The sequence below is a fragment of the Anser anser genome (assembly GCF_964211835.1).
Source record: "Anser anser genome assembly, chromosome: 6".
NCBI lineage: Eukaryota > Metazoa > Chordata > Aves > Anseriformes > Anatidae > Anser > Anser anser.
In genome coordinates this window covers 19,879,707-19,895,153 of record NC_139726.1, presented here as the reverse complement: position 1 = coordinate 19,895,153, position 15,447 = coordinate 19,879,707, and the positions used below count along the sequence as shown (strand labels likewise).

At 35.3% G+C, this 15,447-nt stretch overlaps 1 protein-coding gene across 1 annotated transcript in view; it reads left to right on the top strand.

Annotated features, from left to right (window-relative positions):
* Positions 1-15,447, top strand: part of LOC310901354 (sodium channel protein type 2 subunit alpha-like) — a 130,980-nt gene that overhangs the window by 30,232 nt on the left and 85,301 nt on the right. Inside the window, exons 4-6 of the mRNA XM_083840719.1 lie at positions 808-947; positions 2,468-4,613; positions 5,001-5,133. The gene's annotated coding sequence lies outside the window, so the exon portion shown is untranslated. The remainder of the gene's footprint in view (positions 1-807; positions 948-2,467; positions 4,614-5,000; positions 5,134-15,447) is intronic.

Genomic DNA, 15,447 nt, shown 5'->3' with positions numbered 1-15,447 from the left:
CTTTTCCTTTTCTTATATCTCCTTAAGATATTACTACAATAAGTTATTGTGTGTTGAAAAAAAAGAAATAATCTGGAAATACAATGCACTGTTTTCTATTATTACCCCAATAGAAAATTATTTCTTCTCCCCTTTTGGCATTCACAGTGTAGTTTGATGGTAGGCACTCCTAAGGAGCTTGCAATGTTGTAAATAGTACAATGAGTAAATGAGTTTTCAGTGAGCATTCTAGGGTGCCCACCTGTACTCTGCTGCTTTAACTCATGAACAGTTACTAAGAATATCTGATAGAGTTAGGTTTACTTAGGAGGAGATCAGATCATGATTGGATTGTGAGCATTTGAAGATGAGTAATTCTGTCTGTGAAGTTGTTAAAAACTTCCTGTTGCCTGCCCTGTTGCTTTGCACATCAGGATTCTTTCATAACTTCTGCAAGGGCAAGAGTGAGACTTTTCATACATTAACACATTATTGGAAGCCAGAAATTGATAGTGAACAGAGCAGTTTATGCTGTAACTACATGAGGTGGAACCTAGAGCTTAAAAATTTCATATCCTATATCCCCTTGTCTATGTCTACTTATTAGTTCCCAAACAGTTTTACGTTGTGCCTGAGGACTTTGATCCATGCTGTGTAGCACCTTGTGTGCTACTTCAAGGCTAGAAGGGCACTGTTTTGCACTGCTCTAGAAATACACTTGGTATGTCACACACAGTGTATTTTCCCAGTGGTGCCCATCCTAAGCTTTTCATAACAGCTGTAGTTTCTGTCCTGTGCTGTTCCCATCTTCCTCCATTTTACTTCCAGGTGTAGCCCAGTACATTCAGCTAGGAACTGATCCAAGATCATTCAAGTCCCAGTGCATCAGCACAACTCATCCTGCCTCCTTAAACTTATCACAACTGTGCCACAACTCTGTGCTTCAATTAATTCATTTTTAAAAACAGGTACTGTACACCATAGAGTGAAGTTGAGGTTTAATACCTTATTTATTGATGATTGTATGTTGTTATAAGTTGCAATAGTTACTTCCTTTTTTTTTTCCAGAGAGCAATTTCATCTCCAATACGTGTAAAGTATTATTCAAATAGCTATGTACTCCATTTAAACCACTTGTAAACAAACAACCAACAACAACAACTAATAGGAGAGAGCATTCCTTCAGACAAGAGACATTTATGACAGAAGTAATAATTTTCAACAGATGTATATTTTAGGGCAGTGTAGACTTCCACAAAGGTTATCCAACTCATAAAAGAAACCTGATTCCATGCTGTTTTTGTAGGTGGCTTGAAATGTTTCACCTCTGTTTTCATGCTTTCAGGGTTAATTATAATGTCTCAGATAGTCTTTTCAATATTTTAAAACTTCTTTTAAATGTTAAGTACATGAAAGATCATACTTTACATTACTACAGTGTTCTCAGGAAAAGCCTTTTGTTTAGAGAAAATTAGGCATAATCAGGTACTGACTGTAGGCTATCCATAATAAGTGTTACTTGAAACTACAATACACATTGGAAATTCATTCATTGTGTTAATAGCAAACTGAAAACTAGATATAAAATGAAAAAAATCTGTTGCTATTGTCAGTCCAGATTTTTTTTTTTTTAATTAATGAGTCAATTTGAATATCTAAAGCAAGAACAAGAACTTTTTTTTTTTTTTCTCCCCTGGAGAATTAAAGATATTAGCTGAAAATCTCCAGGGCATTGTTGCAATCCTGCTGCTCAGGGGACATAGAAAGTTTTGTAGTGGGGACCTCTCTGGCTATCTAGAGCCGCTGACTTCACACAAAGCTTGCTACAAGCTCTGAGCTGGCCTACAGAAATTTGGGCAAACATTGGTAATTCTGCCATATTAACTTCTTAACAAGTGTTTAACAAATGTCTTAACTAGGCTTCTGGAATTGTTGAAGGAATCACAGAAAGTTTTTCATAATGGTGCATTTAAAGATGCATGAAAATTCTTGTTAAAAAAAAAGGACGATGTAAATCATCAAATGAAAACAATAGCTTAACAAAGATGAAACATCCAACAAATTATGTATTATGCCTATATTTGATTTGAAATGCATTTATATGATAGATATTTTAATATACTTTCCAGGAAAGGGAATGACTCTTTTAAAAAATGCCTGGAATGTCCAAAGGAGCATTATTGTAAAATGTTATCTTCTTGAAGCATCATTACCTAGCTGCAAAAATGCAATTACTGCATTTTTAATATTTGGAAGATTTCCTATATACATTCGGGGAGAACTTTCTTTTTCAGGCAAAATTGTGGACGATTTCCTTCAGTACTAAAAGAAATTGAGATTTCAGTAATAATGGGATTAGATCAAGACTGCATTTGTCAGAAATGGCCAACATTCCACACTCTCAAGTTCCTGGGTGCTTCTGTGACATTGGAGGTTATTGCCTGAGAAAGCCTGGCCACCTTACTAACACTGCCTTTTTTTTCCCCAGATCCTTGCCTGATTGAGAGGGTAGCTTTACCACAGAAGATTTTGTGGAGAAATGGTCAGATCATTCACTTGCAGAGAATTTGAACATTTCGTCCTTGTTTCATTCAAAATGCTCTGTTAAAGTTCTGTAGTATGGCTGAACAGAAATATTCATTTGAAAGTCTGGATTTTATTTTTTATTATTATTATTTTAATTTAAGTAAAATTCACTTTCCCCTTCATGATACAATCAAATGTAAGAAAAAGAAAGGCGGATATTTTTAGAACCAAGCTTGCATGTTTGGGGTTTGTTTTAATAAAAGGTAGGCTGCTTTAGAATTTGAGCATGCTTTAAGTAATTGTAGAAGCATAGACTAGGTAGCATTGAATTAAAATGTCAGCTTTGTCTTCTCCTTAGCAATCAGATTCATTAAAGGATCCAGAGAGATTGACCGAAGGAAATAAAAAGAAGTAACCTATAGAGTAACACCATAAATATGGCAGTCCTGATGCTGTGAGTACAAAGCTTGTGAGTAGAGCTGCAGAAAAAGAAATGGAGGCAAACACAGCCCATAAAGAAGTAAGATAACCAGAAAACGTATTTTTCTATTGACTGTGCCATGCTAAACCTAAAGAGCAATAAACTATTTTTTTTTTTCCAGGAGTATTAACTGTGGTATAAAGAAGAATGTAGTACTGCGTGATTTGATAAATGTAAATATGTTTAGTGAGAAAAAGAATAGTAATGAACAGTAGTATAGTAGGCTGTTTTTTCGGTTTGTTTATTTATATCCTATCACTTAGGATATACTAAGGCAATATCGAATACAATGTGTTTGGTGCTGGATGCTCTTTTTCCTTTGGGGTAGGGAATGGTGGGAGTGGAAGAGAATGTAGCTGGATGACTTGTCAGTACTTGTCAGTACTTAACTGTAAACCTATTGTAAACATCAGTAAAAAGAAATTGTCCTTGACCTTCTGTACATTTTCATTTAATCTTTTTGCAGGAGAAATGGTAGGAGGGAGCAACACGGAAAATAGAAATGAAGGGGAAGGATAACAGAAGAGTAGGTGGTATATTTCACAGATGTTAATTGAGAAACTAGATTTCTTTTTTCCTGTTTCAGACACTAAACTGAAGCATGACTTTGACTTTGGGCAAGTCAGCTAATATTTTGAGCTTTATTATGCAGGAGTATGTATCTTGAGGATCATTTGTCTCTAGGCAGAAGCCTAGGAGATGTAAAAACGTTAAAATTCTTATTTGTAAACAGTTTAAACTGGAGTCTCTCCACTGGCTGCCCTTGTGGATTGAAATGACCCTCTTCTAGGTTCTGTTTCAGCAAGGTCCTGAATCACACTACTGTCTTCAAGAAATTGTTAATTTTAATGGGTTCATGCCTAAAATTAGAGGTGTCCCCAGATGAGTGGCTGAATGACAGCCTCAGTAAGGGTAGTAGCCTGGACACAGATTCTTTCAGTATTGGCAAATATTAGATTCCTAACATATTACCAGTGAGTTAAATCACAAAGTGCGTTTGACTACCATAATCTCTAATGTCCAAAGTAGTATATGAGCTAATTTTGAAGTGTTAAAGAGCCTCAGGATTTAGTGAATCACATTTTTAATAGTTAACTTCTTAGAATTAAAACATTTGGTTCTACTTAGCATGAAAATAAATAAATTAATTAAAAACAAGGAGAAAATAATACCAAAACCCAATACTATTCAAACACACTTTGTAATTTGTATTTGTGACAATAGCAGCAAAGAGAAAAAGATTGTCAGAAATAAAAGACACAATGAGAAGTGTTGAGTAAAATTTTAAAAGCTTTGTCAGAGTGAGAAAAACTGAAAATCCTGTACTTGACACTTAATGATCTAATATTAACTCTAGTATTAGAATTAATTTTGCAATATATTTGTGATATTATTACTAGAAAAAGTCTCTGTTCATCTCCCCAGGATCTGCATTACTATGGCAGCTTTCTCTGTTATGCTTATGGAACTGTTCTAAATTGTAAGAGATCCAAATTTGGCTGTGGAGAAATAAACAGATACAGTCTGCAAATACTGTGTTTGTGACTTTGAGAAAAGGTTGCAGAAAAAGGAGAATATCTGATCAATCGCCCCATCCCAAACTAGCCACGTGACATCGTTGCTTCTGGTATGTCTGGGCTTGACAAATGTCTATCTGATAATTGTCTATTACTATTCAAGTATCTTCAAAATTTTCAAGATAGAGAGATAAGCAACACAGGATGTTTAACAAAGTGACCCTATTTTGTAATATATAGAATAACTGAGAAAGTGACATGAGACAAGTGCCTTCAATATGCTTCAGTTTTTCTTAAAGGTTTGACTTTTTTCAGGTGTTAAAACTTCAGCCTTTTACTCACAAAACAACAGAATTGAGGCTTTGCTTGGCATTGGCTAAACAGACCAAACTCGGAAAGTAAAAGCATAGTAGCAAGGATCCATGTCTGACTTTATGGTACATGATCCTAATTTTTAAAGATCCTAATTTTTATTTTTTTAATCTTTCTGCATATAGACAAATGATCACAGTGAACCAGCTGCTGTTTTTATGTACCTCTCTCCACCCTCTAATAAATCATGTGTCTGCTGCTCAGAACCGTTGGGTAACCAAAAGAAATTTTCTAGGTCTAGGAAGAAGACTTGTCCAGGTATGTGAGATGGTTCTGACTTGTGTAATAACAGTAGCTCGAAGCCCCTAGGTTAGCTATTTTGCCACTTAGCATCCCAAGATTCCTTAACAACATCAGTACTCATCTGTGTTTTGCACCCTAGAAAGCTCAATACACAGAAAGTCTAAGAAAATGTCTTAGTATTGTCCCTTGACAGTGGGGAAAAAATGAAACATTATTTTTTCTTACATTAAAAAGTTTATACTTCAAACTCAACATACAAACATCTTTTAATGACTGAAGAAAATATTAGGACTCAAAGCTTAAATTTCTTTAACTTAGAAGATAATACTATGTCATTGGGCCCACCAGAAACTATGAAGCTGTCTTGTGTGTTTACTTTTCCCCCTCACTACTCACCTTATTTATTTAGCTAAATTCACAACAGAAAATTTTCATTCTGGATATATTTATTTAAATACCAAGGAAGAAATACGAGTTCACATGTACTTTTAGTACTATTTCTGTCCTGTTGGCTAGTGGGCTTAAAATGGTTGGGATAGGAAGAAATAACTATATTTTTGTCCTTTAAGTCTCCACTGTGAATCTTTTGCAGAGCAAAGCAAAGAATAATTTTAATCTAAATAGCAAGGCCTATGTTGAAAATATTACTCTTGCTGTTAGGTTTGATGCACATGGATAATTCTTCTTCTCAATGTACACTTGGAGACATTTGATCCTTCCTAAGCTCACTGTCTCGTCATAGCTACCAGTGTGAATAAATTATAGATAGAATAAGAATTTGAATGAATACCAGTCTGGCTTTGCTAAAAGCCCTACATATTTTTCCATTATTCCTCTTTTCTTCTTATCCCTCTTCTACTTGCACCAAATGTTTTGTAAAGAACCTTCCTATCAAGCTCCCATACATTCTGCTTAGTGATTGGATTTATTGAGTAGGATATAACTTAAAGGGAAAGAGTCCCAGACTCACTCACTTTGTAAGATCACTAGAGGTTTGGGGATCGACATCACACATTTTGTGGAAAAGTGTTCAGGCATGGTTATCAAAGCCATCACTGGCAATTCAGACCCAGCACACTTTGCACAATTTGAACTTAGATATATAATAATACAACAACAAAAACAAACAGGTGTAAAAGATTACTGGCTTTCCAGATAGAGAAGAAAACCTTCCCAAAAGAGGTAAAGTACCATTGATGTGGTGATGGTTATCTGAAAAAATGGTTATGGCTAATCTGAACTTTTGGTGACCCGTTTATAAACAAGTTTTTGATGCTTTTGTTTAAAATCACAAACTCCAGAGAATCTATATAGCTATAGTGAAACACTTCTAAACTGCTGAACATACAATGATAATGTTGCAATGTATAGTATAAGCTTTATTTTCCAATATGTAGACATCCAAGTATTTTTTCCAAATCACTCTCGAACAGCTACATAGTAGAACAAAATATGTACAATTGGCATGAAAGAATCAATTTCAGATATTGAGAATGTAATTTAACGGAAAAAGTCTTTCTGAAGGAGGAAAGCTATTCCTCCACTCTGTTAGAGAACAGTTAATGAGGGACAGCTAGCAGCAGTCAGTGATTTGTAAGTGAACATGCCAGTGAAAGCTGTTTATATAGTTGCTGCTTTTTAATAAAATTAAAAGAGCCCTGTAGTGACAGTTTATAGAAGACAGCTCTTCTCTGAAACGAGCAAATAATTTTCATAAAATTTAAAGTTCTTTTTGCAAGCTTAGGAATTGTTCATGTTTGAGAGTGAACTCATGAGAGAGATTTTGATGATGTTGAGCTTTTTTTAGTAAACACTACAGAATTCTTGTCATCCAAGCATCATTTGTTTATTGTTTCTGTGCTAATTTTGCCGAGTCCAACACAGAAATTCTTATGTTCAAGATAATCAACATTTAAATAGTGTCTTGGTTTGAGTGTTCTTAAGTGATCCTCTGGTAAGATCAGATCATGGTTAGCTCAGATTGTGAAGGTGATGTTTTTCCAACAGGCTTTTGAATTGAGTATTTAAGATCGTAAGATAATCAGGTGCATGAGGTTCTTCTTAGTGTGCTACTTCATCCAAGTATGTGGTACCGTACTACTGAATCTTGAGTAGCCTAGGATTCATGTCTGGTTTTCTAGATGGGTCTGGTGCTGCTTGTAATACTTAACTTCATTTTAACTTGCAGTCTGCATTCTGAATTTTCAAGATGCAGAAAATTTTAAGCAGAATATCTGGCAGAGATGAGGGAAGGTTATCCTATTATCAGTTTTACTCACATTCTGACTAAATAAAAGATGCAACACAGTGTTACTGACATAATTTGTGACGCAGATACATACTCCCCCAATACTTAAAAAAGAAAGTCCCATTTGCTTCAGTTCCAAACAGAATGCTTAGGAGTGAGAATCTTCATGTGAACACAGAAATAAGGGAGAATAATGCTCCTGGGTGTCCCAAGGATTTTCTCAAACAACATACAGCAGAAAAACAAAATTGAGAACTTCATAGTGTAAATGTGTTCTTTTGAGAATTGGCTTATAGCAGGAATGTTTGCTGGGAGGCTCTAAATCTGTTTTACTCATCAGCTTATGAAAAGCAATGGTATTTAAAAAGCCCAACTGGCTTTTAAAGATATGTGAGGGCAGAAAATCAATTTATGAATCATGATAAGTAATGGTAAGTACCAGCTGCCTGGGACTTTGGTGGAAGTTCAGTCTTTTTTTTTTTTTTTTTAACCTATGATAACAACAGGGAGGGTAATCTCAGGTTCACCCTTTCAATTGATTTCCTCGAGTTAGGTATCCATAAAAAACAGAAAGAGCACTTAACTTCTTCCCACTTTGGCTGTGAAAAGTTAATCCAAACAGATTAGTATTACACTTCTCCTACAGTGAATGTACTTAATATGACAATAAGCTGAAGCACATCTAATCAAATTGAAATAAAATTATTGTTACTAAATGATAGTGTTTATAACCAATTTTTAAATGGGATGTTAATTTAACATAAAATGCAGGCAGAGTTCCCCTTGGAGAAGGGTCAGAGATGATGTTTTTCTGCTTTATTCACCATCACAGGAAGAGTGTCAAAATTCAATCATCCTTTTGTTTTATTGGTAGCCAAAAGTCCATTAGCCCTGGTCAGGCTGGAGGGAAGATGAAACATGCCAGCTTTTTTATCTCTCTGTTCATACTTCTTGCAAGTAAAAGCATAAAATAGGATTCTGTAAACCTCCTTGGATATCTTCTGTAAGAAGGCTGTCAGGGTTCTAGCATGGCTTTTTACAATTTCAGCTGCTCATCTACTCTATGTGATAGTTACAGTTACAAATTACTGTTTATATGTTTTCCTATTCTAGGTCATCTGTATGTGTACACATACACATTTTTTATACTGTTCTCTCTTGAAAAATCCAACATTTCACTGGGGGGAAAAGGCATTCAAGTCCCAATATAATGAGGCTGTTCAGATAAAAAAATCTTTTTCACAGCTCTGGTACCTTTCTTCTAGATGACAGCACTGAACTTTATATCATTACTGATGTACTAGGGACAGGAACGACAGATACGTTAAGCAATGCTGCTGATGTTCAGCATAGTCAAACAGCATTGATTTATGGTTGCTCTGATGCTATTCAGCACTTGTTTTACAGTACAATAAATTTAGGATCAGTCAGTCTCTTCTATGTGGGATCAAAATTTTATCTAATTACTTTTGTTTAATTTTTCCTTAGGTGATTAAAACACAACTTAATAAACTTTACAGTTTGGACATTATTACCCGTGAAATATTACAGTTGCATTAATACTATCTTATGATAATTCTATATCCTCTTCCAGCCAAGATACTGAAGCATTTTGCAGTGAGATGAGTCTCACAAAACACCTTTAAAATATGCATGCAAATGCTTTTTACATGCAGAAAATGAAGTTACAGGGCTCATTTTAACCACAAACTCTGTCTCTTGGTGCCTTACAAGTTTCTCTGGTTTTGTTATTGTTCCTTTGTTGTTGTTTTCTTTTTCTAGTGTTTCATCTTTGGAGCGTATTCAGTGGAAGAGAATATGGGCATAAGGATCCAATAGTACAGAAACAACAGAAGATAAAGGACTTCAGTGGTTGTACAATACTAAGTAGTAAAGTTGAGTTAAGTTTAGGGTCATTTTTATTTTTAAGGATTTGTTCATTTGGTGGCCATGTTGTCATAGAGAGTAAACAATACAACTCTGCTGACATGGAAGAGAGGAATAGTAGAATCATAGAATAATTAGGGTTGGAAAAGACCTCTAAGTTCATCTAGTCCAGCAATCTACCTGTCACCAATATTGCCCACTAAACCATGTCCCTAAGTACCACATCTACCCTTTCCTTAAACATCTCCAGGGACAGTGACTCCAACATCTCCCTGGGCAACCTGTTCCAATGCCTAACTACTCTTTCTGAGAAGAAATATTTCCTAATATCCAACCTGAACCTCCCCTGTCGCAACTTGAGGCCATTCCCTCTTGTCCTATCAAGTTATCTGCGAGAAGAGGCTGCCACCCACCTTGACACAACTTCCTTTCAAGTAGTTGTAGAGAGAAATAAGGCCTCCCCTGAGCCTCCTCTTCTCCAGACTAAACTATCACAGTTCCCTCAGCTACTCCTCATAAGACTCCTAAGTACCATCAGAGGAAGTAGCTCTGTCCATGTGGACTTGCTTCTGACTCTGCAACGCTGACTTCTGGAACACTCCACAGTGGGCCAAAGGGAAGAACACGCTGAAAAGTCTTTTCTGTCCCATTTATATCTCTAATGCCTTTTAGTATAATTTAGTAGTAGATTTATGTTTACTTAGTATTAGATTTCCATATTTACCAGGTGTGGAAAAGTGATCGAACTATTACTTATATAAGAACTGAAAACTATTTATCTGTGTTCAAAGAATCAACAGTCTCAGAAAACAGTTAAGCTTCTTCCAATCTTCAGGTCATAGCACAATCAATATTCAAAATGCATATTTATGTATAAATTTATGAATACATAATTACAGAAACTTGTAGGTACATTCATTTGTGTATGTAGCTGAAGTATTACAAGAGAAGTATCACCTCGGTTTGTTGCTTTCAGATGTTTTTGACTGAGGTGTTTGAAATGCAGGTATCTTTGCACATGTTTAACAAAGAAAAACTGTTTGCAGTTTATCTAATTGAATATGAATAGATAAAAATGTTTTTTCTTCTCTCTCAAATCATCTCCTGAATACTCAAACAAATGAATAATCAAGAAAAATGGGAAATAAAAGGACAATGGATGAAATTCAGAACCTTCTTAAGTCAATGGAAATTATTACTGACTTCAATGAAGCCAATATTTTACCTGATGCATTGAAGTTCCAACCCTTATGAAAATGCAGTAGGTAGGTCATTAATCATAACCATGTAGAGTTACGCTAGTATAAAGCCATACATTAAATTTTGATATGAAAAGTTCTTGTTTTCTCTGTACCCAGGGGAGATTGCTGGTGATGGTACTCACACAAAAATGAAATTCAAATGGGGCATCTTATTCAAGATGGAAAATATATGCTGATTGCAGCAAGAAGTACTTGTATTTTTTTATTTTTTGAGAGAAATGTAGTCATGAAGCATAGCCCAAGCCTGAGCCGACAAACATTCCCTTGGTGGCTTTACATTTTCTTCAGATGTCCTACAGCTCTTCTACCAGCAACCATTACTTCAAGGTTAAGACACATGCAATGCCAGATGTGAAATTAATATGGATGACTTGAAACAGAAAGGTTATTTTAAATTGCTACTGTTCACAAATATGTTGAATCTTTAAAATAAAAAGGGTGCATTTTTGAAAAAGAACTATGAAATGCCCTTAGTAATTTGGAAGCATTTCCTGCTGATAGCCAAAATACCACAAGTGAATATGAAATAATTTCTGAATCATTGGGTTTGTTCTTCATCTTCCTTTACAGATTTTTCAGGTACAAAATAGATGATTTTCAGTTTCAGAAAAAATACTTAAAATATGTTACTGGACCTTGACAGTGATTAACCTATTTCTGATGCTACTAAGCTATAAAGCCATGGGTGTGTGTGTGTAACAGGTGAAGTTAAAGGTTAACAGTAGTTTTTCTAAATGAATTTTCATATACTATTTTTCAAATGCAATTGCTTGCTTTTACTATTAAACAGATTCTTAGTATGATTATCAAAATTCATATGATTATTCAGGCTGATAGATTGAATTCTGAAAGATGCGCATGGGAGGTTTAGGTTGGATAACTAGGAAGAACTTCTTTACTGAAGGGGTTGTTAGGCATTGGAATAGGCTGCCCAGGGAAGTGTTTGAGTCACCATCCCTGGAGGTCTTTAAAAGATGTTTAGATGTAGAGCTTAGTGATATGGTTTAGTGAAGGACTTGTTAGTGTTAGGTCAGCGGTTGGACTTGGTGATCTTGGAGGTCTCTTCCAACCTAGAGGATTCTGTGATTATTTTTTTCCAAGCATAAGATAAGAGAAAAACTCAAATATGATTATACTTTGGAGGCTGAAAAGTAATACACTGAAGAAAATATTTCTCCTATTAAACTGAGATGGGGAAAGTATACTGGGAATTTAAAAGGAAGTTCTTCATTCAGTTGTAACTACTTAAAGCATTCTACCTAACTTTTATAGCATTCATATATAATAGTCTAATTCACCAGAAAAATATTAAAGAAATGTACAAAATATGAATTGCGTTTTCTTGATATATCTTGAAACTGTTAGTTCACTTTTGAACTGTTGCCAAAAGCATAAGGAGACTATGTCAAACTATTCTGCGAAGGCAGTCAGAAAAGAAAATTGTAATCTGGTCTAACTATATGAAACTCTTCAAGGAGATATATAGTAAAATAAAACAGAATAGTCTGAAAAAAATAGGTTTGGCTATTGGGCTGTCTCCAGATTTGTCTACAGTCTTCATCTCTTCACTTAAATACATTGTAAAAGTAGCTTTCAGGCTGAGGCACTGAAAAAGCTGACACAGCCAGAACAAAACTTGCTGGGTGATTCTACCATTTTAAAAGGATATTATGTATAATTTCCTACATCAAAGGAAGAAAAGTAGTCTTCTTCATTCTACCCCACTTCATCTGTGCAGTAATATGTGCAATAACTATTCAAATAATTGTTCTTTGTTTTCAATTTTTGTCCTGTAGTTTACATACCAGCATTTCTGCAGCTAACAAAATGGTTAAAAAGGCATGCTACCCTGCCTTCGTGATAAATGTAGACACAGGACTAGGACTCATACTACTGTCTAAAGTGCAAAATGCTCTGTCCATGAATCCACAGAGGTAGAAGACAACAGTTAAGAGAGTTTGAAAAGGTGGCAGCAGTGTTCCAGGATAGCAAGGCAGAAAATAAAGTGCCATCTACTAGAAATAGTAAGAAGCAAGTAAGGTATATTAAAGTACCCAAAATAACCTGTGAACCCGTGGGACAAAAGTTCTCTTCATTATATTTAAATATGTAGGCTGTTTCTATCCTTTTTTCTTTTTTTTTTTTTTTAAATGCATATTCTCATGGAGTTTGTTCATGGCCATATGGACAAAATCAGGCAGAAATCACCATTTATATTTCTGTGCAGTTGACCCAGATGTGTTTCTGCTCTAGTCCAATTCAACTGCCTCTTTGTCATGCTGCTCAGACAGTATGTATATCCTGCCACTGCAGGACTGCCACCAAGCCATGCTCATCAATTGAACTCAGGGAAAGGCCGCTGAGATTTCAAAGTCTGCTGGCTTATCTGCAGAGCCAGCTTCAGGGGTTTGGTACAGTTCTTCAGTAATGTTACCCTCCTCTAACATATCAGCAAAATTGCTTTAAAATGTATTTTATTATTTACACATCTTTATGGGTGATCATAGGAAGTTAAGCAAAGATCTTGCAGTGTCACTGTTCTGAACCATGGCATTGCCTTCCTAAGAGAACTAGGGTAGTTTCCATAACATAGCATCTAGAAGCTCTCTCAATCTATAGATGTAGGAATTACAACATTAAAGCTACAGCATGAAAGAATGTTTTTTGTATTTTTTTCACTAATATGTTTCAAAATAGTCTCTTCTGAAATGTGCTTTCTGAGCTGTTGCTTGCTTGATGGTTCATTTTTTGGATTGCTCTCAAATACAAAATAGGCATCTGTGAGATATGCAATTAAAATGAGGACGTTAATGGGGATTCATTCAAAGAAGGATTAGGAAGGGGATTCTAAATCTGACTATATAAATAAGGGCTACAAATGTAGCCCAATGCATTCATTAGTCTGATTGGTAGAAGTAATTTAGCAGTGAGCAGAGAAATGACATTGGAATTGTCTTATGTTGTGCAGTTTATCAGATTTATGCTAAAGAATTCCAGTTCTATCCACAGTGTCACCATGACTAATTCCATATTCCACTTACTGCACAGGAAAACAAAGCCCCTTTATAACTAACTGTGACGAACTGTATAAAACTATACTCTAAACTATAACTAACTCTAACCATACCTGCTATGTTGGTGCAATTGGCTTGAAGAAAGGACCTGTGAATATGCAGGCTTTGTTGAAAACCTGACTTTCTTTCTATCCCTCATTTATATATCACTGATATACTGATAGAAATAGGACAGAGTACGAACAATTTTAATGACTAATTCAACTAATGCTCTAATGGGTTTGGATTTCTTTTGTTCTGTCACATTATTTCACCACTGTGTGTGATCACGCTATCTTCTCTGCAATGCTGGAGAATGTAGGCCACTTCCCTCCATCTCAGTCTTGCCTGCTTTGTCTCCCTGAAGTCATGCCATTAGTAAAAGGCAAGAACTTGTTGCAGCTGTATGTCAAAAGGACATTTCCAGTAGGGTTTATTTTGTTTGTTTTTTTTTTTTTTTTTTTTAGAATACTGGAAGTAATGGAGATTAATAAATTAATGGTTTCTGTATTATCTTTGCCTTTGAATGAGAGGCAAACTTTAATTAAATATTCTCAAAAGTTTTATCCCATCTGCATGCTCTGGTGTCTAATAACTCTTGTGCCCAGGCTCCAGTCTTTGCCTCACTGAGGGCACTAATAATACCTCTTCTTTCTGTATAGCTGTTAGTTGCCTGAAACTTTCAGACTGTTATTAGCTAACAGGTTTCTACTTCTGTCACATCAGGGTGAGATTACACGATGGGTTTAAACAATCAATGAGGGGAAGGCAAACAGAGAAGCAAAAATGCTAATGCAGATAATTATCGCATAGATTTATTTCTTAAGGCTATTAAGAAATACTGAAAACAAAGGTGCTAGCAATAAGCTTTCACACATATTTCCTTAACTTGTCCCTTACATATGATGATTGTTGAACTACCTTTTTTATGGAAACTTTGTTTTTGGTGTCTGTCATAATTTTTTCACATTTTCATCTTCTGGTGACCACAATAATCTTTTCTTAGCTTACTTTTTTGCTTAGGAAGCACTGAATTCTGATGTACCTATGAAGTTGTGAGTCCATGACTTAGGAAACACAGGTTTGAGAATTCTTTTCTCCCTACCTTATTCCTTCCTCAGTATAGAAAGGACTGCTCTTGGAGTAGGATGCTTTTGGGAAGGAATATGACTGTCATTTTTTTTTTCAGTGCCTTTTTTTTTTTCTTTTTCAAGATTCAAGTTTTAAGTGTATTATAATTTTGGGGGGGTCTGTTTTATTTTTGGTTTTGATGATGCTATGTAAATAATATAATCATATGCATCTTAATTTATTTTTAGTCTTGTGTTCTCTGGGTGACACAGTCTTTATGCACTAAAACTTTCTTTCATCAATACTCTCAAACATGGAGGTTAACACTGTATGTCTTGTGTTGCTGGAGGCCCCAGTGATATCGCTAACAGCTGGAGGAGATAGGAAATGATGCTTTTAAACATTTGTTGTTGACAGCTCTGAAGAAAAAGTATCTGATGTGCTCTGTGGTCTTCCAAGATGTAGCAAAGTTGAGCAAATTCCCAATGCTACTTGTCCTACTGAAAACAAGGGTTTGCCTGAATAAGGAAGATGGAATTATTTTTTCCAGCTATTCCCAGAATAAATTGAGACTAAGAGTACTGTGTTAAATGATGACAGAAAGAGCACTGCAATGTGAAAACTCCCCAATAACTAATGAACTTAGAAGAACAAGTTCCTCGTGTGCTCACTGAAGCAAACATTACATTGGTCTTCAGGTTACATGATGCTTCCCTGTGCTAGATAGAAATAACACCCTTGGGTCTATGAAGCTCAGTCATTTTGAACCAAAGTAAACTGGGCGTATAAAGGAAAATTTCTGTGTGAA